At 37.7% G+C, this 24,418-nt stretch overlaps 1 protein-coding gene across 28 annotated transcripts in view; it reads right to left on the bottom strand.

The window, feature by feature from the left end:
* BAZ2B (bromodomain adjacent to zinc finger domain 2B) overlaps window positions 1-24,418 on the bottom strand; it is a 164,033-nt gene that overhangs the window by 116,100 nt on the left and 23,515 nt on the right. For 27 of the 28 annotated variants that reach the window (XM_075092630.1, XM_075092643.1, XM_075092634.1 and 24 more), the window contains exon 2: window positions 8,021-8,063. The gene's annotated coding sequence lies outside the window, so the exon portion shown is untranslated. Of the gene's footprint in view, window positions 1-8,016; window positions 8,064-24,418 lie in introns of all 28 variants that reach the window. The other variant, XM_075092632.1, reaches the window with a different exon arrangement.

The raw sequence follows: 24,418 nt of genomic DNA, 5'->3' as shown, positions 1-24,418 counted from the left end.
GAGCCTCCTCAAGGCTGAATGATTCCAATTCTGTCACATATCCGTGTTATGTCATGCACCCTCGTTCCCTATTCACCTTGGTATCCAACCCCTGGACTCACTAAAGTATGTCACTATCTTTCTTGTAGTGGGGACCCCAGAACTGGGATACAGCACTCTAGAAGTGGTCTCACAAGGACCAAATGGGGCAGTGGGAATCACTTCCCTCAGGCTGCTGCCTACACTCCTGCTAACACACCCCAGGACGCAGTTGCCTATTTTGCTGCAAGAGTGCATGGCTGACTCATGTTCAGCTTGCTGGCTACCAAAACCCCAAGGGCCTTTCTGCTACTGACCCCAACCTGTCCTGCCAGGCAAAAAATTCTGAAAAAAAAAAATCTCTCATTCACTCACTGTTAAGATAAATTAATAAATCGTTTATGGACTACTATCGCTACAAGCAACAGAACAGAGCTACAACCACAAATCAAGAATAAGCCACGGCCTTGTGCCTTTCACACACGGCTAAAGAGAAATGATCAGTAGGCCACTCCCAGTTACCAAGCTGCTCTGTTTTCCCACCAGTTTCTCACAAAACACACATCTAAGCTCTTCCAGTTGTCACGTTAAAATGAAAAGAACTATCATTGTTTATTTAATTAAGGATCCCAGTTGCCTTCTCAGTTCTGACTCTTTTGATTCCACTATTTTAACTTTTATTACCACAGGATTTGCTACTTACCTTAAAGCCAGAAAATAAATTGAATACAGCAAATTTAGTTTTGCCTAAGGATTTGTAAGGCTTTAAGAATATAATCAAATGATTCACAGTAATATTACAAATTCCAGTAACAGCAAATAAAAAAACCCACACACGATACACTTTCTTCCTTGAACTTGTAACCCTTACCCAGATGACACTTCTTGGAGCTTTCCTGAGGTTAACTGGCAAAGGCCTACTAAAAGCAGGTTTCTAGCTGAAACAGGAACACAGTACTCATATTAGCTACCAGCATGTCATGGTTTTAGCTGGGATAGAGTTGATTTTCTTCACTGCAGCTGGCATAGTGCTGTGCTTTGGACTTAGTATGAAAACAACGTTGATAACACACCGATGTTTGGGTTGTTGCTGGGTAGTGCTTGTACTAGTCAAGGACTTTTCCAGCTTCCCATGCTCTGCCGGGTGCACAAGAAGCCGGGAGGGGAGGGGGCACAGCTAAGAAAGCGGATTCAAACTGGCCAAAGGGATATTCCATATCATGTAACGTCATGCCCAGTATGTTAACTGGGAGGGGCTGGCCGGGGCAGGAGGGAGCAATCGCAGCTCGGGGACGGGCAGCGTTGGTCGGCAGGTGGTGAGCGGTTGTATTGTTTGTGTTTCTGGGTGTTTTTTTTCCCTTTTCCATTTTATCATATTATCATTATTGTTATTATCATAATCATTATTATAATTATTATTTTTATTGTAATTATTAAACTGCACTTATCTCAACCCACAAGTTCTTTTGCTCTTACGCTTCTCTCCCCTGTCCCACAGGGGTGAGGGGAGTGAACGAGCGGCTGCGTGGTGTTTAGTTGCCAACTGAGGCTGAACCACGACACAGCAGAAAAGTCCCTGAAGTCTTAGAATAAAAAGATAACGTTGCATCAACTTACATATGGAAAATTATTTTTCAGTAGTTGACTAGAAATGTCTTCTTAGCCTAAACATCTAAATCACAGAGCTACAGTCTGAAATCTAATTAGAAAAAAAATACTTCTCATTCCCCGTTAACAGACAAAGCTTTGTATTTAACTGCAAGGAACGCTTCTTTCTAGAAGAAAGCCAAAGCAAACGAAGTGAAAACTCTTACCTAATCATATGTACTTTGAAAGTTTTCTGAACTTTTAAACTTTTGAAGTAACTGTAAACAACAAAAACACTTTTTGTGCAAACAGATCACTGCTATTGGAAAGATAAAACCAGCTGGTCTTAACAATACAGTGATACTACCGAAAATTCAATTTACATCTGAGCTCCTCCAGTTGCCATCTGTACACTAAGGCTTAATAAACCACTTATTCCTCCTACCAGATGCTAATCATGGATTGACAATACATAATCAAAATCTGCTCTTTAACCATTTCAGCAAATAACCATTATTAAGTCTGGTTTGCAGCGGCAGCATTAAAACAGTCGGGAGTAACTCTTACAGAAGTTGTGTCAGTAGTGGGGTTATTTTGTTTTGTTTTTTTAAAACTGCCTTCCCATTATAAAATAAAACAAATCAAATATAGTCTACTAGTTTAAAAGAAAACTGTAATCAAACTAACTAGGTATTCCACAGAGAAATATGCAGTTTAGTAATTATTTCCCTGAAACCTTCAGTCATTTTGTAATTTTACTTCCATAATTCTTTTACCTAGCATGTTAATTTGCTTTCCTTCATAAATAAATCTAAACATACATGTACAAGCACATACACGTACAAAAGACCATATTTGCCGACAAATCAGCAACATACAGCAAACTACTTTTATTTCAAATTTTAATGAGGATTATTTTCAAAAAATAACTATGCAAAAGTAAGTATAGAAAAAGCCTTCTGCATTTTATTTACCCTCTGTATAATTACTGTAAGCACATAAAACTTAAAGTCATATTATTTTTTGATTCTTAGTCAATGTTAATTGTTGTTGTTACAACGAAGTAAGGATATAATTAAATCTGCAGGTGTTACTCATGTATGAAGGAAGTAAATTCTCACGTTCTTTGGGGAAGAACTGTTTTGGAAACTTTTATATTTTTTTCTGAGCTTGCTAAGAAAAACTACCCCATCTAAACTACTAAAGAAAACCTACCCCATCAAAACCCCAAACTGCTCTTTTTCAAATAATATTACTACAAGCAACGAATGGCATGTTTCACAGAACCACAGAATGGTTTGGTTTGGAAGGGACCTTCAAGATCACCTAGGCCAATCCTCCTGCTGTAGGCAGGTCAGGTTGCTCAAAGTCCTGTCCAACCAGACTTGGACCACTTCCAGTGATGGGGCATCCACAACTTCTCTAGGCAACCGTTCCAGTGTCTCACCACCCTCACAATAAAGAAAAAAATCTTCCCTATGTCCAATCTAAACCTATCCTCTCTCAGTTTAAAACCACTGCCTCTTGTCCTGCTACTGCAGGCCCTGGTAAAAAGTGTCTCTCCATCTTTCTTATGATCCCGCTTTATGTATAGAAAGGCGGCTATCAGGTCTCTCCTGGAGCCTTCTCTTCTCCAGGGTGAAACATGCCAAGTTTCTCAGCCTGTCATAGGAGAGGCATTCCAGCCCTCTTATCATTGTTGTGGGCTCCTCCGGACCCACTCTAACAGGTCCGTGTCTGTCTTGTACTGTAGTCCCCAGAATTGTTTGGGGGAATACAAAAACACACATTCCTTTTCGATAACCAAATGCACATTTACATGAACTCTCTGCATCCTTTCGCGTATTTACATGATGGAAAAAACCAAATACAGCAATGTAGCTAGATGCTTAAGCTAACTGCCGATTAGAATGGGAACAGTTGTGGGGGTGGAGCTAACAATACAATCAAATTACCATAAAAGCATAGAACTATTTTTCTTAACCCACGTTCACCAAATTTTTCTTTTTTTCCTTCCGCCTTACCTCCCCATACAGTGTTCCAATTTTTATTTGTAGTTTCTCATTAGTTGCCAGCTCCTAGACTTCTTATAAAATTTCACTTACAGTTCAACAATCATATTTTTTGTGCAATTTCTTTTGTTCTGAGACGTAACAGCTGACAAGTGATAAAGCACATGGTTGCTGCTTTTTAACAACAACAACAAAAAAAAGACAAGATGTTTGCCTAACTTGCATGTTTTTACAAGTCTGCTGTGTTCTCATTTAGTTTGCGAACAGGCTACTATTTACACACACTTAAGTTTCATGTAAGGGAAGTGCTTTTCTTGGCAACCTGCTTCTATACTGCAGAACCAGTAATTCAAACACACAAAATTTTTCCTGGGTCTGATGGCAAAAAAAACCTCACACACTTTCCTTGTTGTTGTTCACCTTCACACTCCTAGTCACCAATTCAAAGTAGGCCAAAGCATACTTTGTTACTGCGAAAAGAAACTGAGTAGTTTTCAAAACCTGTCAAATCCATACTTCTGTCTTCTGCAAAAAGCATGATTTATGAATCCTTTAATAGCTTCCTCTTCTTTGCTCAATAATTTTTTCTTCTCCTCCACCCTCCCCCCCAAAAAATGGAAACAACTTAAGCGTAGATCTCACCTACGAAGATGCTGCCAACCACAGTATTCACCAACTCTAGATTCCTGTAATGGCAACATCTCTCAAACTTAGCTTGTCATCATAGTTTTGGTCAAATTCTGGGGCCTCTCTTCTTAACTTTACCTTAACTGTAGAAAATTTTGTTCAGCCTTCAGCTCAGCTGATCTTATACTTTTATATCACTTGTTTAATTATAACTGTTAATAAATGGGTTAGATATAACCATCTAGAAAATTGTTAGAAAGTATTATCTACATAACTTTCAAGTACTGCGTCTACATTCTACATTATTTCTATGTCAATGGTTGAAGTGGTACTGTTCTAATTCACCACCACCACCTTTTAGAAAAAATAAAAAGGAGACATCATGATTGATGTAAAGAATTTTGTATTTTGGGAGTAGAAATTGCTGCCCTCAAGAACCTCTTATCTAAAATGGCATGACCTTAACAGAAAATGAAACAAAACAAAAACAAACAAACAAAAAAAACCTCACAACTCACAAAGTATAAGGAATTATCACTTGCCACTTTTCCTATGTTTCCAAGCTATCTCCCTTGAGCAATCTATTTGCTACAACAGAACGCATACTGAGGCACCATTTCTTTGTATAGAAGGGTTGTTATTGCTTCTTAACAAAGAAAGTACATTCTGTTGGCTAAAGAATTGACTGCACCCACAAAAACATTAGAGGTGACTAAGGATATGGTTTTTTCTTCTTTTTCAGAGATTTGACGTTTTTCATCACTCACAAAAGGATTAAGTAACTTATAGTTGGCCATAAATATACAGGCAGAATAAACCAGTACACTGAGTTTGTACTAACGATCAGCCTTAAAAACACGCTTGTTCACAGAAAGAGATCTACACCCGGCTATTATTTCCCTTGCATTTTTAAGGCCTATGGGAAGACTGATCAAAAAGCACGAATCTTTCTGTAAATTCCTCCTGTTGTTCTCCAATTGAATATTTAAAGGGAGAAAAGTCACGCAGGTCAACTTGACCATCTATGGAGCATTACAGGCTGGAAGGGGTCCAGAGAAGGGCCACCAAGATGATCAAAAGATTGGGAAGCTGCCATATGACGATAGGCTGGGAGAGCTGGGTTTGTTCAGCCTTGAGAAAAGGAGGCTCAGAGGGGATCTCATCACCATGTACCAGTACTTAAGGGGTAGCTGCAAAGAAGATGGAGACTCCCTTTTTACAAGGAGTCCCATGGAGAGGACAAGGGGGAATGGACACAAGTTGCTCTTGGGGAGATTCCGATTGGACACCAGAGGGAAATTTTTCACAGTGAGGACAGTCACCATTGGAATAATCTCCCCAGGGAAGGGGTTGACTTGGCGATGTTGGACACCTTCAAGAGACGGCTGGACGGGGTGCTGGGCCATCTTGTGTAGACTGTGCTCTTCCTAGAGAGGTTGGACTAGATGATCCCTGAGGTCCCTTCCAACCTGGCATTCTGTGATTCTCCTCATTCCTCTACAGAACTTTTTTGTTCAATATTCATCCTGATTGTTCCACAGAGTAACAGAGTTCAGCTGCAGCCAGCTAGCAGCTCTCATTCCATGTTTGTTGGTCTAGGGAAAACTGCCCCTCAAAGTAGGATCTGGACTTGTTCATGGGTAATAACTCCCCAAAGGAGGAAGGAGCCCTCGTAACACTTCAGGGTTCAGAAAAGTCAGAAACAAATTTTCAACTCAAGCAATGGCTGTTTTAATATTTCTATGTACCTGTACTCTCAATGGGATTGCATCTTCTTCCCAAGGAAACGGACTGATTTATATTTTTTTTTTAAGAAAAAAAAAAACCCACAAAATTTCACAAGTCAAAGTTAGTAGGTTTAGCTTTTTAAAGCTCAAGATATGGGTAATGTTTAAAACTAATTAGAAACTACACACACTCCTACCCTCTGCAAAACTGGAAGCTGCTGCTTAGAAGTTTCAACACCTTGCTTCAGACACAGGGAGGCTGGGAAAGTAGCAGTCTTTCAGTTTCAGTATGTCCCAGGAGAAAAAGTTACAACAACATTAAGAAAAAAAAAATAATCAGAGTTCAGCTATTATGGAAAGAAACCTTTTTCATTAAAACTGTCTCACCCTAACACAAGCTGGCAGTATACTACTGTTATCACAGAAAGTTTCACAATGTCTGAGGCCTGCAGCAAACTAAATCCTAGTCTTCCTGTTTTTGTCTATTATTGCAAATTACTTCATGACTTTCGTATTTCTAGGTTGTGTGTTCTGTTGTTTGTTTTTGTTTTTTTAAATTGATTTAGATTGCTGCTCCTCGCTTCAAAATAGCAGGCTATCTTACCTCCTTGCCCTTACCTACTTTCATATCACTGCCTGCTAAGGAATGTATTCACTAGGAAATGGTCCGTTTGACCTTTAATTCACTTGATCCCTCCCATTTAATAGAACTGCTCTCTCCATATGAACCTATTCATTCTCTGAATTCAGCAGAGGTTGGTGCTCTTACCATTCCCGTAAATACTGTATTAAGTCACATGTAGTGGTTTTAATAGCTTGTCTTTCTACAGTGTACAGGAACCATGTAACCGTGCACTTGAAGAAGTACTTCTAAAACCTGAGCTTTTTAAATTTAGTCTTAAAAATTACTTTAATCAGCACACAAAATTTCTTTGATTTAGCCTTTTTTTTCCTTCTCTACTGTCAGTGCAATACTGGTTGTAAAGTTACCCCTGGGATGAGGGCAGGAAGGTCGCTACTGAAACATAAGACTCCACTGTATCACACAATATCATGTCTGGAATCTAAACAAGGTTCTTGTCAACCAACATATCACATTACTGGATGTAAACTTACAATGTGTCCTTACAAATTTAAGTATGTTATTTTCTATTTTCAGGGTACATTATCACAAGTGTAGGAAGAATTGATGGTTAATGTGAGAGGCACCAAAATAATAAACTTGAAAAATCATTTCAAATCTATATCACAATTTCTTCTCTTTATGTACCTGACAGGCAGTAAGTACACTAAAACTTCAAAAGCATGCCTGAAAGTTCCGTCTGTGACCTAAGCAAAGCCAGTTAGCCTTTCTATTTAAATCTTTATTTTAGTTTTCAATGTTAACTTTGTCTAAAGCAAAGTACAGGAGTAAGACACAAGTACCTTTTTTTCTTTAGTTATCCTGAAAAAACACAAGCAAATTGATATGAATGCAAAATTTCCTAATAGTCTAATAAACGATCAATTAATAAAACAAGACAATTCATGCTCATCGTGTAGCAAAATAGCATGCATTCTCTGACTACTCAAAATACTTTTCGAAGTTGCTGAAATTGATTTTGGAATCAAAACTCTCAGCACAATCACTCAATTCATTTTAAATATTCCCTAAACTGTGTAACATCAGACATCAAAACTACTAAAGGTATACTGAAAACGTGCAACACTAAAGTTACATTATATCATATTTATATTTCAAGTCTACATACAAAGAAACCCAGAAAGAATGATAACCACGTTATCATAGACATTAATTGTTAAGAGACCTACTCAGTAGTTAACCCTGAGTTCACGAAAGTAGCATGAAAAAGAATCACAGCAGTATTGCACTGTTTGGACTAAGAATCTAGAAGTCTTAGTTAAGCCTGTGCTTAGTATCTTGCTGAAATCAGGACCTGGATGCAGAATTTAGCACTAAGCCATACAGTACATAACATTTTCCTTCTCCCTATACGAGTCACACTTCTCAGAAAATTATCAGAATGCTTATTGCTACAGCTTACTTACTGTGATGAATGTGGTCAGTTCTGTGACATTGCAGTTTTGCAACCTGCGAACAGAAAACAATGATCAGCTGAGTCACCCTTTCATCAAGTAACTTTTACAAGGACAAAGAAATACACACAGAACAGTAAAATTTCTCCCCCCAAAAAAACGGCTCTGAAGTATTTCCAGTTTACTGAAAACACTGTTTCCCATGGCCAGAGATGAAGGCATTAAAACAAGAATAGTTTAAGCCCAATGCTATATATAATCACACGTTTTTTGTTTGCAACCAGCTGTTTAAGTACACATACCCATTTTACCCTTACTAAGTTGTGAATGATATAGTACAATGTGTTCTCCTTTGATGTACACAGTAAGTCAAAGGAATCTTCCTGCTAAAAAGCAAAAGGAATTCTGGCCTCCCAGAAATCCATGGGAATTTTCAGTTTTGTTTATATGGAACCAGAGTTTCACTCCATTACTGATGTTCTCTAGCATGAGGATTTCAAATCCTCCTCATCCTATGAGAATTCAGAAGCACCTCCATGTCAGTACAATCCACACATATTTCACTGAAAACGTAAAATTAAATAATTTTTGAACGCTTGTTTGGATTGCTTTCTTCCCAGATTTTTTTGCCCTGAGTAGATTAAGTTTTTCTGCACACATCGTTTATACACACCATATAGGAAATGGAAAACAGCATAACAGATGCAACCTTTGGAATACAACCATTTCAGGAAAATGTTACTTGCTATAGTAGCTGAAATCTGATCCTGTTGGGGTTTTCCAATAGTTGTTTTTCACTGAAGACTGGTAAAGAGTCAGTGAAATTTTACAGTTTGATCTTTTTAAAATATCTTCTGCAGCATTAAACATATACTTGCTATACAAAGCTTGCAGATGCTCTCTTCAGCTACATTGATAAACAATCTTAACTGAGCAAATATGCATAATCGCCTACATATAAAAAAATGGCATTTCAGGGGTTGGTTGTTTGGGGGTTTTATTTTACACTGAACACTTTAAAAAAAACAAACGTGTAGAAAAACTGGCCTTTTTACTCTAGATTTTTTCCCTACATCATTACACTGACAGGAGGATAAAGCTGGCCTATCTCACAGTGGTACAGTCAAAAAAACATACTAATAAATTTACACAAACAAAATTTCAGCCATCTACATGAGCAAGAACTTCTTTTACAGAGTTAGGTATGCTAAGTAAGGATTTAAATCTAGGTAGGTAATTAAATCAACAACAGCTGTAACTTTTTAAATTGAATTTTAAATTACAACCCGTAAATGTGTGGGCATTAACACCAACGATTGCGTTTTTGTTCCTTACGGCCACTGTCAACTACACTCCCTGGCCTGCCAGGAAAACAATAGGTATTTTTCTCCCTTGTCAGGAACAAATCGTTCCTCGTAACAGTCAGAGGCAATATCATCAACCTATACAGGAAAGGAATCGCATTTATTCTCCCAAGGAGAAATCAAAACATTACTGTTTCCTTTCTCTACCCTACTGCCATGCTTTGACAACACCAACTACTACACCAGAAACAAGAGAGAGAGCAGTGATGGAAGGAGATATGACACCTTAACTATACCATTTAAAAAGTGGGAGCAAAGCATTTGAGAGAGGAAAAGCTTAAGAAAGTACACGTTTTGCTACTCTTTCAACCACCCTACTGGCTGACTAGAAGCCTGAACTGTCCTTCAGAAAGTAGAAAACAAAGACATATTTCTTCCTCTGAGTTAGAAACATGGCATTTCCTGTATCAGCTGAAGCTGAAGTACTTGCTGCCCATTATAAATTTGCACATACGTCGCAGTTCTAACTACATCTATACCTGTGGCACTGCTAAGTTTTGTTTTGGAATCGGCCCTGATGGCATTGAACAGCCCACCAAAACCTGAACCTTAGGGCAAATGTTAGAGGTTCAATAGAGTTGAAGATAGTAAAAACAGCTCTTGAAGTTCCAGGTTGCCATTTGCAAGGAATGATAACCAACTACCCTACCAGCAGGCAAAGCATACTGCATAGCCACGGCATCCTCAGCCCTGAATACTGTTCCAATGAGAAGAAAAAAGTTTCTCTATAGAAAAGTTACCCAGACCCTCCAAGGATCCTGCACTGGAAAATAGCCTGCTTGTCTCCCCAGCATATCAACACTTCCAAAAGAGAAGAAAAGACTGGGAGCAAATCTTGAGTAGGAAATCTTGGGATTCAGCCTGATGCTCTGACCATCTGTTGCTTCAATGCACCTCCTTTACCAGCTGCTGACTTCTCCTCTATACTTCACCTGCTCTGACTGAATGCAAGTACGTAAACCAAGGAGTGAGGAAAGAGGGGCTTTTTTCATCTCTTCTCAATCCCTAGTACATGAAAAGGGTCACTACTTGGAAAGTCCTCTACAACTTTACCAGAAACACAAAAAACTGTAAATGAAGACGTTCCCGCAAGAAACTGTAACCCGTACTTAAGAAACTGTAATACAAAAGACTGCATGACTGCAAGTAAAAACAGGTAACAGTTTTAAAAACAGGCTTTACTATGGCTCCAGTACTTCAAGGTCTGCATGGGTTAGGAATTATTCCAAAAGCAAAAATTTCAACATCAGCCATGTGCATCAGCAAAACCACTTTGTATCATCTGGAGCAATCTCACAGCTTCATGCCACACAAATTACTTCAGATAGTCCTGTAAAGTATATTTCAACAAAGTACACTCACATTGTCTTAGCTTTGACTAAAGACCTACTAAAGTCGCTCTTTAATCTCAAATGGTGCAATGAACTTTTCAGTCCCCCTTCAAAACTCATAGATGATCTTCTGCCTGTACAAGTTTTCAGCCTTCTATACTCTGACACTCATGTTATTACAGGTAATGTTCTATGTCCATTCCTACCCTGAATACCTGCGTACCTACACGAGCTAAAAGGCAAGTTCCCTTCCATAGGCAGTTGAGGCATGAGGTAGATTGCACCTGAGGGAAGGGGTGGGGTAGGGGCGTTGTCAAATCTAAGCTTGGAAAGGGGTGATAGAACACAAAATGAGACTTTGAGATAGATGAGCAGAGGTGTCAGAAAATGTCTCGGAGATGTGAGGATGAAAAACGAGGCAAGGAAGGCACAGAGACATGCAATTGTGCAATACCACCAGTGGTTGCTGGGGTATGCAAACAGGGCAATTTCTTAATCCCTTTCTTGAAATACTTAACAGAAATACAGGAGCATAGCTCTGCATTTAAATATTATATGGTATTATGCAAATCACCCAGCACAAATGTATATCACATACCTTCAATAAGCTAAATAAAAAGTCTGCATTCAGCAGGAAAACTTTAGCAGTACATTCAAAGTTACAGGTAATAAAACTAGTACTAATGTTTAATTAATCTTACACAGTAGTCAAAGGTTCTTCCTCCCAAACTGTCAACAGCACGTAGTCAGGATTTTAGTGAAGGTTTAAATCCAAGAATTTTACCAGTTGGGAAGGTAAATCTGACTAGATGTATACACACAAACTCACCTACTATATTTTGATAAGGCAAAACTAACTTCAGTTGGACAATTTGGTATCACACACAATTGACTGACAAATGTCCTGTGTATCTAATACTCCCCAAGGCAGGAAAAAGTGTATCTTGATGCAACTGCTGTATACCTGAACAAATAAATTCCATTTGTAAGAGCCGAAATAGAGTTGTCTATTATATTTACATAAGAACACATCTAACTTCCCATTTCTTACTCAAGTAAACAAAACAAATGCAAATACAATGCAACATGTATAAAAAAAGCCATCACACACTGCCCTGGTTCCTTCTCCCACATGCTGTTCATATTTACAATAAACAATAAAATTACTAGGTTAATCAAACACCATTGTCCATTCTTCACCAATTAAAAAAAATCCTATTTAATGCATGGTCCTGTATTATTGAGGTTGCTTATTCTCATTCCAAAGACTAAACGTTTCACTGTCCAGAGTTCCATTCACTTGCTGTAGAAAGTTACATCAAGACATTAGTAGCACTCACCACAGTCAGTAAATAAATGGTCCAAGACCTCTAAAATAGGCCATTATTTTCCCTTTGAAAGGGGGAAGAAACTTAAATGATTAAGACATCCCTCCCACCACATCCCACCTTCCCCAGCACCAAGGGAATATTACAAGCTCACATGTTGGAATGGGTTGGAATTTGCCTCGTGAATTTTTCTTAAAGGTAATGTCATTTTTATATGGACACAGTGAACCTTCCCAGGTACTCCATTTATTCTTAAAATAACTCTATGAAAACTTTTTTTTTTTTTAAACACAAGATAGGCACCTGTCAAAAACTCAAAAGTCCCAGGACTCAACAGTGTATTTTAGCTTTAACTATGTTTTTTTATTTCTGTCACAAGATTCAAACAATGTTTTATAAAATGCATTCATTGTTCCACTACTTTGAAACTCTTTTTGGTTTTAAATATATATTTCATTCCACAATGGTTACAGTATTTCCATATACACACCATAATGAAACCACAATAAATGGCTTAAAGTTGTACCATCATTATGTCATCAAGTGTCATTTATTAATTTAGTTCCTACTCGGTTTCTGTAGCACTTCTAAATCTACCTCCCTTCATCACCTTGGCAAATCTCAGCCACATGCCGTCCATTTCATTAATGTCGTTTCACCTCCCTGTAACACGTTAACAAAAATAATGCTCCTCCTCTCCCTTCACAGCAGTTGCAGAAAAGTTATTTTTGTAACTCTAAACATTATTTTAAACACAGGGGAACTTTACATTTGCTACCACCTGTACACTTTGCCTGTGAGATATAATGTCACACATTGAATTGCTTGACTTCACTTTTTAAATTATTTCAAGATTATGCATGAAGCAGAACTCATTCTCCCCTCTTTCCAGCGCCTTGTATTTGGTGCTCCCAAGAGAGTCAAAAGATGATTATCGGCAGTGCAATCCAATTATTTCACAATTTATGTTGAAAATTGTAAGTAATAAACCTGCTTTGCTTGAAAGGAATTACTTTTTCCCTCCAAGTAAATACAGTTGTGCATTTCTTTCTAAAGGGAAGTAGCACTCAGCAGCAAGATAATTTTTTGGTTAGCATTCTAAGACCTAACTAGACATTTGCATACTGTAAGCAAATACACAAGGAAGTTGTGGAGAAAAGGTAGGGGACTTCAACATCACAAAGAACATTAAATAAGACAATATAAGAAATGCACACAGTGGGGGGCACTGTGAAACCCACACAGTCTGTACCTCTAAGCTTAAACTGGACTATCATAAACCCAAGGTTCAGGCTGCTTTGTATAAAATTTAATTTTTGTAAGACATCTAACTCATAAAATCAAGCGTAAAAATGAAATAGATCTACCGTACCACTTGATAGATTCTCAGAGGCAGAAGACTCCCACATAAATATGATATATCCACAGCACAATCTCCACTGTGACTGTTTACCTAGTTTTCAGCAACGGTTAAGCTAAGCTAAACAATGCAACTCTCGTCTTAGAGCTCACAGCACAGTGCAGTCAATTTTCAAGTATTTACTGCTTTTCCCTTCAGCCCGTGAGCAGCTGCATACTACTGCCTCTACACTGTTAGCAACATGTAAGTTAACCAGTCCAAAGCTGGTTCAGGATTCTGTGTGAGCTACTACCGTTGCAAATGCTTTAGCTCCCCAACATTTTGTACAAGTTTTCAGGAACCAGATTCTACATCTTCCAAAATTATTCCCTTACCTGTTTATAAATTTTAACTGTCCGTACTTCAGTTTAAAATACTCCTTTTCTCTTTCTCATCCTATTGCTTCTGGTTACAACTTCTAAACAAAGCCTCTATTCTGACACCATCAAAATCAGTCTGGATGTACTGGTCACGTGCTCAGGAGTTCGGTAATACTGCTCTTGAACAGCCAGTTGTAACAGAGGTTGAAGTGTACTGCGGTAAAGCAACCTGTAGTCTATTTTCACACACAGAGACGTCTTCCAGCAGATCAATTCACCTCACTCTTCACTTGGCTGAACAAGAGTACATACAGTCCAATGCAAAACAAGGGCAGGATGCAGGCACAGCAGCAGGACTGTCTCTTACAGCAACACATCAGCACAAGAGCAAATAAGGCACAACAGAAAACCGTAACAATTAAATGAAAGCAGTACTGACTCCAAGTTGTTTTAAACTTCTATTAGGAAAAGCAAGAATTTTGATCATCACAACCAGAACGGATTAGATGGCCCAAATAAAGGTAAGTGTTCAGGTGGAAAAAACAGCACATCCTTCTGACAGCTGTGGGGTTTCTTTACCTTAGTAACTTATAGCTGCCTATCATGCATTTCTACCATTCACTTTACAACTTACTGACAGGTCTAACTTGATCACCAGCATATATCAACTAACACCTAAAAGGCACACCTATTTTGGCAAATGTCATTCTGATTGTTACTTCCTCTAGAGTCCATCCCTGTGTTTGCTTTACTCAAAAATGCGGTTGCATTCATTACCTGACCATGTAAAGGTTTGCACTACAGAGATAAAATTAACATATAAAAACTTCTTTTAGAAGCAAGCTCAAAGAAGAATCCAAATATCTGTTTACCTAAGGTTTTAAAAACAAACTGTAAAAGAAAAAGAAAAAGAAAAAAAACCAGCATAAACCACTATCTGCAAAAAGACCCAACTTTTATCTATAGGGCAAAACTACAGAAAACATGGCTAGAGACAAGTGACTGTGAGTTTTGAAAAAAATCGTGCCTTTTGCTGCAGATACATACATACCAACACTGAAGCTTTAAAATTTTGAAGCTGAAAGGAAGCATCTACTTTTACAAATAACTTCTTCCTTACATATTTCAGTATTTTCTCCCTGATTTAAAAGCACAGACTGGTTTTGGCCCCAGCGTCCAAAGTGCAGAGTAAACAGGTGCCTTAGGTATAGAAATACTATACTAAGTGGAAAGCTAAGCTAAAACTCAACAGCAAATATATGATTTGGCATGAACTTAAGGAAATTGCACAACACCAACTTCTCCATCCAATTAAAAAAATATTAAAAAGGACAAAAAAATATTGTTTCAGACTAAATATTCTCTGCATTGACACAACTGTGCATACACACAAATGGTAAATGCTGAGCTTTTATTATTTAATTGTGCAGTAACAGAAGTCCTTGCAACTAGTTTCTTCTTCTCCCTTATAGTACCCACAGTCATTCCACTAACATAGCCCAACAGAAAAGCATTTTATCATGGTTTATTTTTTAGATTTGTTTTTAGAATCAATTATTACAAAGCATAACACAAAGTATCCTTAAACGCAAACAAAATCCTCGTGCCATTTGAAAGTAAGAGACCAGAAACAGCTGACATTCTACACTCAGTAAGACAGGTGGAAGTTGAATATTTAAAAGAACAGAAAGAACAGAAAACAAAGTGCCTGGAAGAGGAAATTGTAAACTTTCCTTTACATTTACATTTCCCGGTATCAACCCAGCACAGGCAAAGTGTCTCATCGGCTGCATTGCCCTACACAGGCGCACCAGTGTAGTAATTGCTTCTCATTGCAAGAATGGGACAGTTAATGTGGACAGCAAAATATTGTATTTTTTATTTTCAAATTTCATTATTAGCTATGCAATGTTAATCCAACCTAATCTTTCTTTCCTGCATTATTTCCTTATTGTGTACAAAGCAAAGAAAAACGAAGTTTCCTGTGCTTAATAGCATATAAATGGAGCTAATTGAGCTTTGAATTGAGTGGGAAGACAGGGTGGGGTGAATTCCCACCTTTGTTACTGTTATCACTTTGCAAGGTGGTTTTTTTTAAGGAGACTAGAAAAACTGGTTTACATTCTGGCAATGGCATCTTCTCAAATCAAAACTTAGAATCTGAAAGCACTGCAGAATGCAGCAAAAACTGCACCATTTTCATAAAGCTGTGAGGCAAGGTTTGCTTTCTTGACTGCAATTTGCTTCTTTCTCTAGTGCAAACATAGTACAAAAGATATACCTGTCTTAAAATTTGTCTTGGTGCCCTTTTTATAATTATATTGCAAACAAAGGTTGAAAGAGCATGGGTTTTCAAGTTACATTCTTCCTGGTTTTCATTAGTAATTCACGACTTGTCTGCTCTAGAAGTTTACCATGACAGGAGAGCTAACAAAGTTAAGGCATTACAACAGACTGAAAAAGTGAGATTAGGGAAACTTTGTCAAACTGTTTCATACTTCTGTTAGCATTTATAACTAGTATTTCCTGAAAACCTGATAGAAAAAACATTTGATAAAACAGGGGCACTTTTTCCCTAAAACTTCGATAAATATTTGAAAAAACTGAAGCAAGTTTCTCTATGCAAGACAACATATGCCACTACTGATATTTTTAAAAGTCTTAACAAAAAAAAAATCATTAATACCTATTAAAGATTAATACATGACAATCTGCGTCTTGAAAACCCCTTCTATCAGAATAGTTGAAATGAAGAAAAAAAGAACATGGCCCTAAAATACACAGTTTTAGGAAAGTATGCTGATAAAAAAAACCCACACGTTTTTAGAAATCTTTTTAAAAGTGTTTATCTCCTTTGGTGAACTAATGTGTGGAGAACCAATAATTCAAAATATTAATTTAGAATAAAAGATCAACAAAAAAAAATCCCCACTGTAACAGCAGAGCTAACAATACAACCTTTGCTCAAATATATGATATAGTTTCAGAAAATTTTTAGCCTGCCAAAGCAAAATTATCTCTTACGATTTTGGGAACTGACAATTTAACAGGAGTTCAGTATTTCAGCAGCAGATTTCAGCAATGTGCATATTAGTACTAGCAAAGACGGCATCAGTCAGTATGAGGAATATTTAAGTACTAGAAATTAAATGCTTTCCCTAAGAGTTTGGGTTCTGGATTTTATTTCTTTTAAAAAATTTACGTTGTTTGGTTTTGCCTGCTTGCAAGTCTTCCCCTACCCCCTTCTGCAAAGGGGTGTACTAATGTTAAAAGAGCACCCAACTGGAAAAGACTTCCTGGATCAAATCTACATGCTTCCTACCCCACAACATGCAATCCTTCTCATAATGGATCGAATACCATCTTAAAATTTGGCTTCCTTCTCCCGTATTTACATTCCTCAGGTTTTCAGCCTGAAATTGTTCTTTAACAGCTTTACCCCATTTGTTTGAATCCTCCAATTTTTGTGTTCTTTACACTGTTTTACTTGGAGCTTGTGGCCCATAGGGTAGGAGTATACAAGCTCTGTTTTTAATTTTGTTAAACTAAACCCCTCTAAGGTCTTTCAAATCCTTCCATGAGACTCCAAATTACCCTCAGAATCCTAATGTATGTTCTTCTAACCCATTTTAGTTTCAAGTTTCTTGAACATGAATAATCCTTCTGAAACAAGACAGAAATACACTGTATTCCACATGTGGCCTTATCAGGACATTCCCAATGCAACAATGTCATAAGAGAATCATTAAAGGCACTACACAAAAAGCCACATTCACCTCAGCAAATCATTCAAGTAGTGGCCAATAAAGATGCAGCAGTCACACACTCATCTGCTGCCATGCAGAACTGTTTACTGGTTAAGTTCTTCACAGCTCTTGCTTTACCTTCTAAACAAAAACAACGCAATAGGGGGCGGGGGGAAGGGGGATGTGAAAAAAAAAGAAAACTCACACTAAACTGTCTTCGGTATTATCAAGTTCCACTAGGTCTCTTAATTTTAGTTTAAGACCAAAAATTTCTTTAAGATCTTCTTTCTTCGACTTATATACAGTTGTACATTCCAAAACCAAACATAACTTCTATTCCCCCAACATGCTGCATTTTCTCACCATTACTTTACCATTGCGCGAAGAACTAACCACTCTTCATGCAAACTAGACAAAATACTAAAAAGTGGCAGGAAACTAAGGCCTTGACCCACGTCTTAAGTTTGTAAAAACAGAATGAAGATAATAAATGTTAATTCAGTTTCACTGTACTAAGAAATCATCATCTGAGCAGCAGAAAATGGGAGTTGTCCATTTTTATGACATTGTCCTAAACTCAGGAAGCCACATCTTTATTGTGAGTACGCTAACCCTGCTTTATGAAAGAAGCCACACAAAGCCTCAGATCAACTGCAGTCACTGCTTTCTTCATTGGCAGACCGTACCTCTCTGTTGTAGAGGAAATACAGGTGTTAGCTGCTAGTACACTGCACACAGGAACTATGAATTGGCCCAAAACGCAAGACTGAGGCTTCTAGCCCACAGCTCCTCTTTACTCTTTTATTTAAGTAATTTGATCTATGCACCTGGAGACTTGTCTCGCGTTCAATGCTCTGGGTATAGGGATCCACTTACATACAATCGTCTAGGTTGGAAAGACCTTTAAGATCATCGAGTCCCACCGTTAGTCCAGCACTGCCAAGTCCACGACTAAACCATGTCCCCAAGCACCACACCTACACAAACATCTCCAGGGGAGGTGACTCAACCACTTCTCCGGGCAGCCTGTTGCAACCCTTGACAACCCTTTCAGTACAGAAATTTTTCCCAATAGCCAACCTAGACCTCCCCTTGCGCAAGACCATCTGATTAAGTAAAGACCTTCTAGACACAGTGCTTATCACTCCCTGAATTGTTATCCTTTCCCCTAAATCTTCATTAATTTACATTTGTTTGTTGGACCATTTTCAAATATTTAAAAAATATTATTAATTCTCTTACTAGAACAATTACACATAATCTGATTTCCAAATGCTGAAAATGTCTACATACACTGTGTGAACAAAGAGGATCCTCCTTTGTGCTCATTTCTTTCAGTGCAAGAGGCCACAAAAGCTCAACTACCCATCTGAAGCTTTATTTAGTTCAGAAGTATTAAAAAAATAATTCAACTTCTAGGTTCTTTTCGTATTTTTCACGTAAACCATGTGTCTGCAAAACATGCCATTGCAATTTGTCTCTCACTAAAATAGAATTCAGGCTAAAAAGCGAAAAATTGCAGAATGCTGAGGTATGGGGTTTTTTTATTCACATTGCTGACCATTTCACACAGCTTGACAAGGTGAGATTCCTAGACTCAGATACCAAGAAAAAAAAATCCCTTTGGAAGAAACAAAAGCTGCGTGATCATCAAAGCTCTGTCAGCACATCAAACACTGTTAGGCCATGAACCTTTCCGCATCAGGACGTTTCGCTGTTATGATGGATGAAAGCAATGATGTCAGCAATGACAAGAAGGTCTACATCATTATTAGGTATTTTGATCAAGATTCAAGACTTGTGAAAAACGATCTTTTAGGAAAGCTTGTTTAAAAGTGCTGGAAGGTGTTTGCATCACTTAATTAGTTTTCATCGACTCCCACACTCTACAGGCGCGGTAGAATTTTTCTCTGACTCAGCACTTACAGGGATCAGCAAGCACACTTATGACTAAAGAGCGTCAGCTGTTCTGTATAACCTCCCCTGTGCGTCACATCTGTACCATTTGATAAACAAAAATTATGTCAAGGCCATTCTCTAACAAGCAGGGACATGCTGATTAACAACTGTACCACGCCAGCATAACTTGAAGAAAGGAACACTATCAGTTAAAATACAATACTTTTCCTCTTCCTGCCATCATCATCAGTGGAAGATGAAAGAAAAATGTGAAAAGAATTAAATTTTTCTTCTAGCGAAGGAAGTGCCATTTCATCCTTTAACATCCATTTTGAGCTGAACAACACGAGAAAGTCTGAGTATTACTGCATTAAGAGGGACTTCATCTTCTGTTTAAATACTGACCACCACTACCTTGAGACTACGTATTTGCTCTACAATGTTGTAAGCTCTAGCAAACAAGAGGGAGCAGGAAGACATGACTTCAGCACTCATGTAGCTGCTCCTGTCTGCCAAAAAGACGCAGTAACTGTTTTGCGCATTGCCCCATTACCCAGAAACCCCAGTCACAAATGAAACTTTGCTGCATTTTACATGATTCAGAGAAACATGTACAGTGTTAAAAAAGCAATAATCACACAGACACAAACATAGCTGGGGAAAAGAGAGAGAAAACAAGGATGAAAAAGCCAGTCAAGGGAACAAAATGCTAACAAAATAAGCCAGAAAAGGCCTTTTTTAAATTAATAAATTAGGTTACTTAACTGAAGAACAAAAATGCAATGCAGGTGAAAAGGGGAGAAAAGTGTACAGGGATTAAGTGACAATTCTTTTTATTATTATAATGATTAGAACTGTGAATACAAACAGTTTGAAGTTCTTTTAATTTTTTTAAAATTCTCACCACTCATCTAGGTACCTGTACTAGGTGTTTACTATCACGGCCAGCATGAAGTTGAGACACTATATTTAAAAGGTTGGTAAGCCACTTTTCTTAAGTCTCCCAGCACCGAAATCTCCTGATAACACACAGTTATATGAGGTGTGAAATATAGCTTTGATTCTCAATTAAATTATATCAAGTACACAAGCAAATACCGAGTCCTATTCTGAAAACTGTAATAAGCAGCAACTTATTTCCATGCAAAGATCATATTCCCAGGTCCTTAACAAAGAAAGTAGCTTGGTCTTTAAAATTTTAATTTTGGGCTCCCTCTGATGTGACAAACAGAAACAGCCTGTATCTTCTCTAATAGAAGTAATTACCAGCTGCAAGATAAAGCACTTTAACCAAATGAAATTGGAAATTAATTAGTTATCAAGTATAGCTACACATTTAAAGGTCCCTTGCATCAGATTTGTCTCTCTATAGTTTCACATCAATGGCAAAAACATTACCCTGCCTGTCAGCAAAACCAATTAATCCACCTTGTTAAAAAAAGTATATATATAATCTCTCCTATTCTTAAAAATCAACTAGACAGATAAATTCTTATTTTTATATATATAAATATATATATAGTTTTCTGAAACAAAAAACTATCTCTCTCAATGAATTATACATACAATCACAGACTGGTTGGGTTTGGAAGGGACAATAAAGATCACCTAAGACCCAACCCCCTGCCATGGGCAGGGACACCTTCCACTAGAGCAGGTTGCTCAAAGCCCCATCCAGCCTGGCCTTGAACACCCCAGGGATGGGGCATCCACAGCCACTCTGGGCAGCCTGTACCAGTGCCTCACTGCCCTCATAGTGAAGAATTTCCTCCTAATATCTAATCTAAATCTACCTTACCAATCACCTACCATGTGAGAAAAAGACCACCCAGGTTGTGTGACACTGAAGGGTTAATTTAGACCTAATGCGGAAGTAGTATTTTTGAGGCAGAAACACAGTTACTTGCAATTGTTCTCTTGATGTGTGATACATTTAAAAAAAAAATCAGATTTTCAGATTAAATACACAAGAAATTACATGACCTGAAGCAGGTGGAACACAATGTACTTTCATAAAACAGATGTCACAAATAGAAACATGGCGGGGGGGGAGGAATCTGTATTTGCAAGCTTATTTGGCAGAGGACTACTGGAACCCAAAAACAAAACCACTTCCAGAAAAAAAAATCTTATATAACGCTAAGATGATACTATTTACTATATTTCAGTTCATATATTTTATAGGCATACCAGAAAAAAAACAAGAGTAGATTTAACAATAAGACCATCATAGAAACAGACAGCTTTTACCTACAAACAAATATCAAGGAACAACAATAACCCATTGTAATTCACTCTTGCCCAAGATAACAGTATCTACTTTAAGCACAAATGTGTAACACACTTAGGCACGGGAATACTCCCAGGGACCAAATGCCCATTTCCATCTATCCGCAAACCAAGTCAGCATAATAAAACATTCAAACACACGCACACCCTTCAGCAGGCCAAACACCTATAGTTTACAGCTCTTTTTCTTGCAAAACAACAATCGTATGCTCCTGCACTGACATCCGTCATACAAAACAGATCACAGTAACACTTATTTTACATATCACATAGTCCTTAGACAGTAATATCACGTTCCCTCTTCTGTATTTCACAGCACGTACTCTTAAATTCTGCCCTTCAGAATCACGTAGCCTGCTGCTTTTATGGTACTACAGAAGCAGCATATATTCAGATCTGAGTTAGAGCCTTGTATTGGGAGATGCCATTAACAAATACCTAGAATACAAGATAAATAGCAGCAATATGTAAGGAGAATATAGCAGGATAAGAAACTGTGATAATAAAGTACACCATTTGTGATTCAAATACTGCATCTTCATTCTTGTTTAACAGTGTCTAGTAAAATATTTAAAATTTTAAATCTTGTAGTAAACTTATCAGTCTACTATGTTTAGACTGGAACACTGCTCTTATTAATCACAGTGAAAATTACAAGATAATGGATCACGCAGTATGTTTCCTAGTTACACGTATAGTGAAGGCAGCATTACTTTTTGAAACAACAGATGTAAAAATGGGGTTTATTATTATGAACAGTTGGGGTCTTTTTAAAGTATTGGTTTAGTTTCTGAAGTTTGCTGCCTTACCAAAAGAAAGGCACCGCAGTTGGTAAGCTAACTTTAGCATGGCAAAGAACCAAAGGAAACACTGATTTTTTTTTTTTTTTCCTAATTTTCAAAATCATGGTATGTTTACATATTGCCCTTTACGTCTTCATATTTTCAGAAATGGAGAGCAATTATTAAAAGGTGGAATAACAACCATAAAAAACTGAAACGAGTGAACATATTTTATCAAATTAAAAGTGACTTTAAAGTAACATTACACTTTGGGAACAATGAAAGGCTTCAAATTGGTCAACGTGCAAATAATTGTATCAAATGCAATATAAAAGCTTGCATCACAGAAAAACAATAGTACTCATGAACATCTTCAGTTGTTTATCCCTCAACTGTCAAGATACATGACATAAGCGGTATGACAGGCATACCTAGCTTCATTTTCACATCACATAAGTACAGCTGTAGGATGTTACAGGGTGGGGGGGGGAAGCCCACACACAACCACCCCACACTGGTGTGTGAAGTCTGTTCCACAGAGCTTCCTAAACACAGAACCTTGCTAAGTTCATTTCCCTGAAGCTAGAAGGCAAAGGAGATCCTCCAGCTGAGACTGGAACAGAGAAGTTACATTGCTCCCTGCAAGCACGCAAAATACAGGCACTGGGAAAGCCAATAAGCAGACTCGGCACAGGATTCAGATGTTCTCTCATAACATGACGTAACAGCCAGACAAGAACAGCCATTTTGTACCATCTACATTTGTCAATTTCCTTAAGGCACACTTTTATGAAGTCCTCTCTCAGGACACTGTGCATTAACTGTCAAAACAATATAAACTAAGAAATAACAGAACAACAAAAGTAATCTTTTTAAAGATCACATTGGGTAGACTGTATTTTAATCCTGAGGCACCTTATTCTCACGAAACTTAAAGACATCAGAATTTTAGAATATGTGACTTCAAGACCGCAGAAATATTCTACTCTTCTGGTCAAAACTTGCGACTCTGCATCCACTCCTAGTATCATTCTGACACAAAATTAGTTTGAACAATTCACCAAAACATCCTAAAATATAAAACAAGTGACTCATTGAATCACAGAGTGTTTGAGATTGAAAGGGAGCTCACCTCGTCAAACCCCCTTGCTCAAGCAGAGTCACCCAGAGCCAGCTGCCCAGGACTGTGTCCAGACAACTCTGTTCTATCTCCAACGGTGAAGGCTTCACAACCTCCCTGGGCTCCCTTTCCCAGTGCTCAGTCACAATAAAAAAGTGTTTCCTGATGTTTAGAGGGACCCTCCTGAGCTTCAGTTTGTGCCCATTGCCCCTTCTCTTGTCACTGGGCACCTCTGAAAGTATTTTCCTTCTCTCCAAGAGAAGGTAAGTACTGTTTTAATTTATGCCAATAGTGTCATTTATACCAAGGCTCTGTAGTGCCTGGTTAAGGAAAAATAGCAGTTACAAGTGATTTACATTTAGTTGGACTTGGTATTTATTTTATTATAAGCTTAGTAGCAAGTTCTTCACTTCTGTCTTTGATTGATTACTGCATACATTTACATTGCCAAGTTTTCCCTTACCCAAGGTTCAAATATATCAAGTGTTTCTTACTAGAATATCCTTCCCTTTTAATTTCTTAAAGGCTAGAGCTTGAGCTAAACAATGCAACTTCTACCACTGCTTAGCACTAATTTAACTCCGCTACTAATGGGATCCACAGAACTTCTAACAAGAGCATCAATAGAAAGGCTAAGCATTTTTTAAATATTGCTCTAAGCATCAATCAATATCTGAATATCTCTCTCTCTCTCTCTCTCTCTCACACACACAAAAAAAAAAACCAAACACATTAAAGCAAAGTATTATTAATCCACTCTGGAATAGTCTTATTAACAAACTACTTTAGAAAGAAAAATGGTCAAGATAAACATTTGTTCTAAAACTTAACA

Source organism: Phalacrocorax aristotelis, chromosome 5 (assembly GCF_949628215.1).
Source record: "Phalacrocorax aristotelis chromosome 5, bGulAri2.1, whole genome shotgun sequence".
Taxonomy (NCBI): Eukaryota; Metazoa; Chordata; class Aves; order Suliformes; family Phalacrocoracidae; genus Phalacrocorax; species Phalacrocorax aristotelis.
Note: the sequence above shows the minus strand (reverse complement) of the source record. Positions and strands in the feature narration are given on the sequence as shown.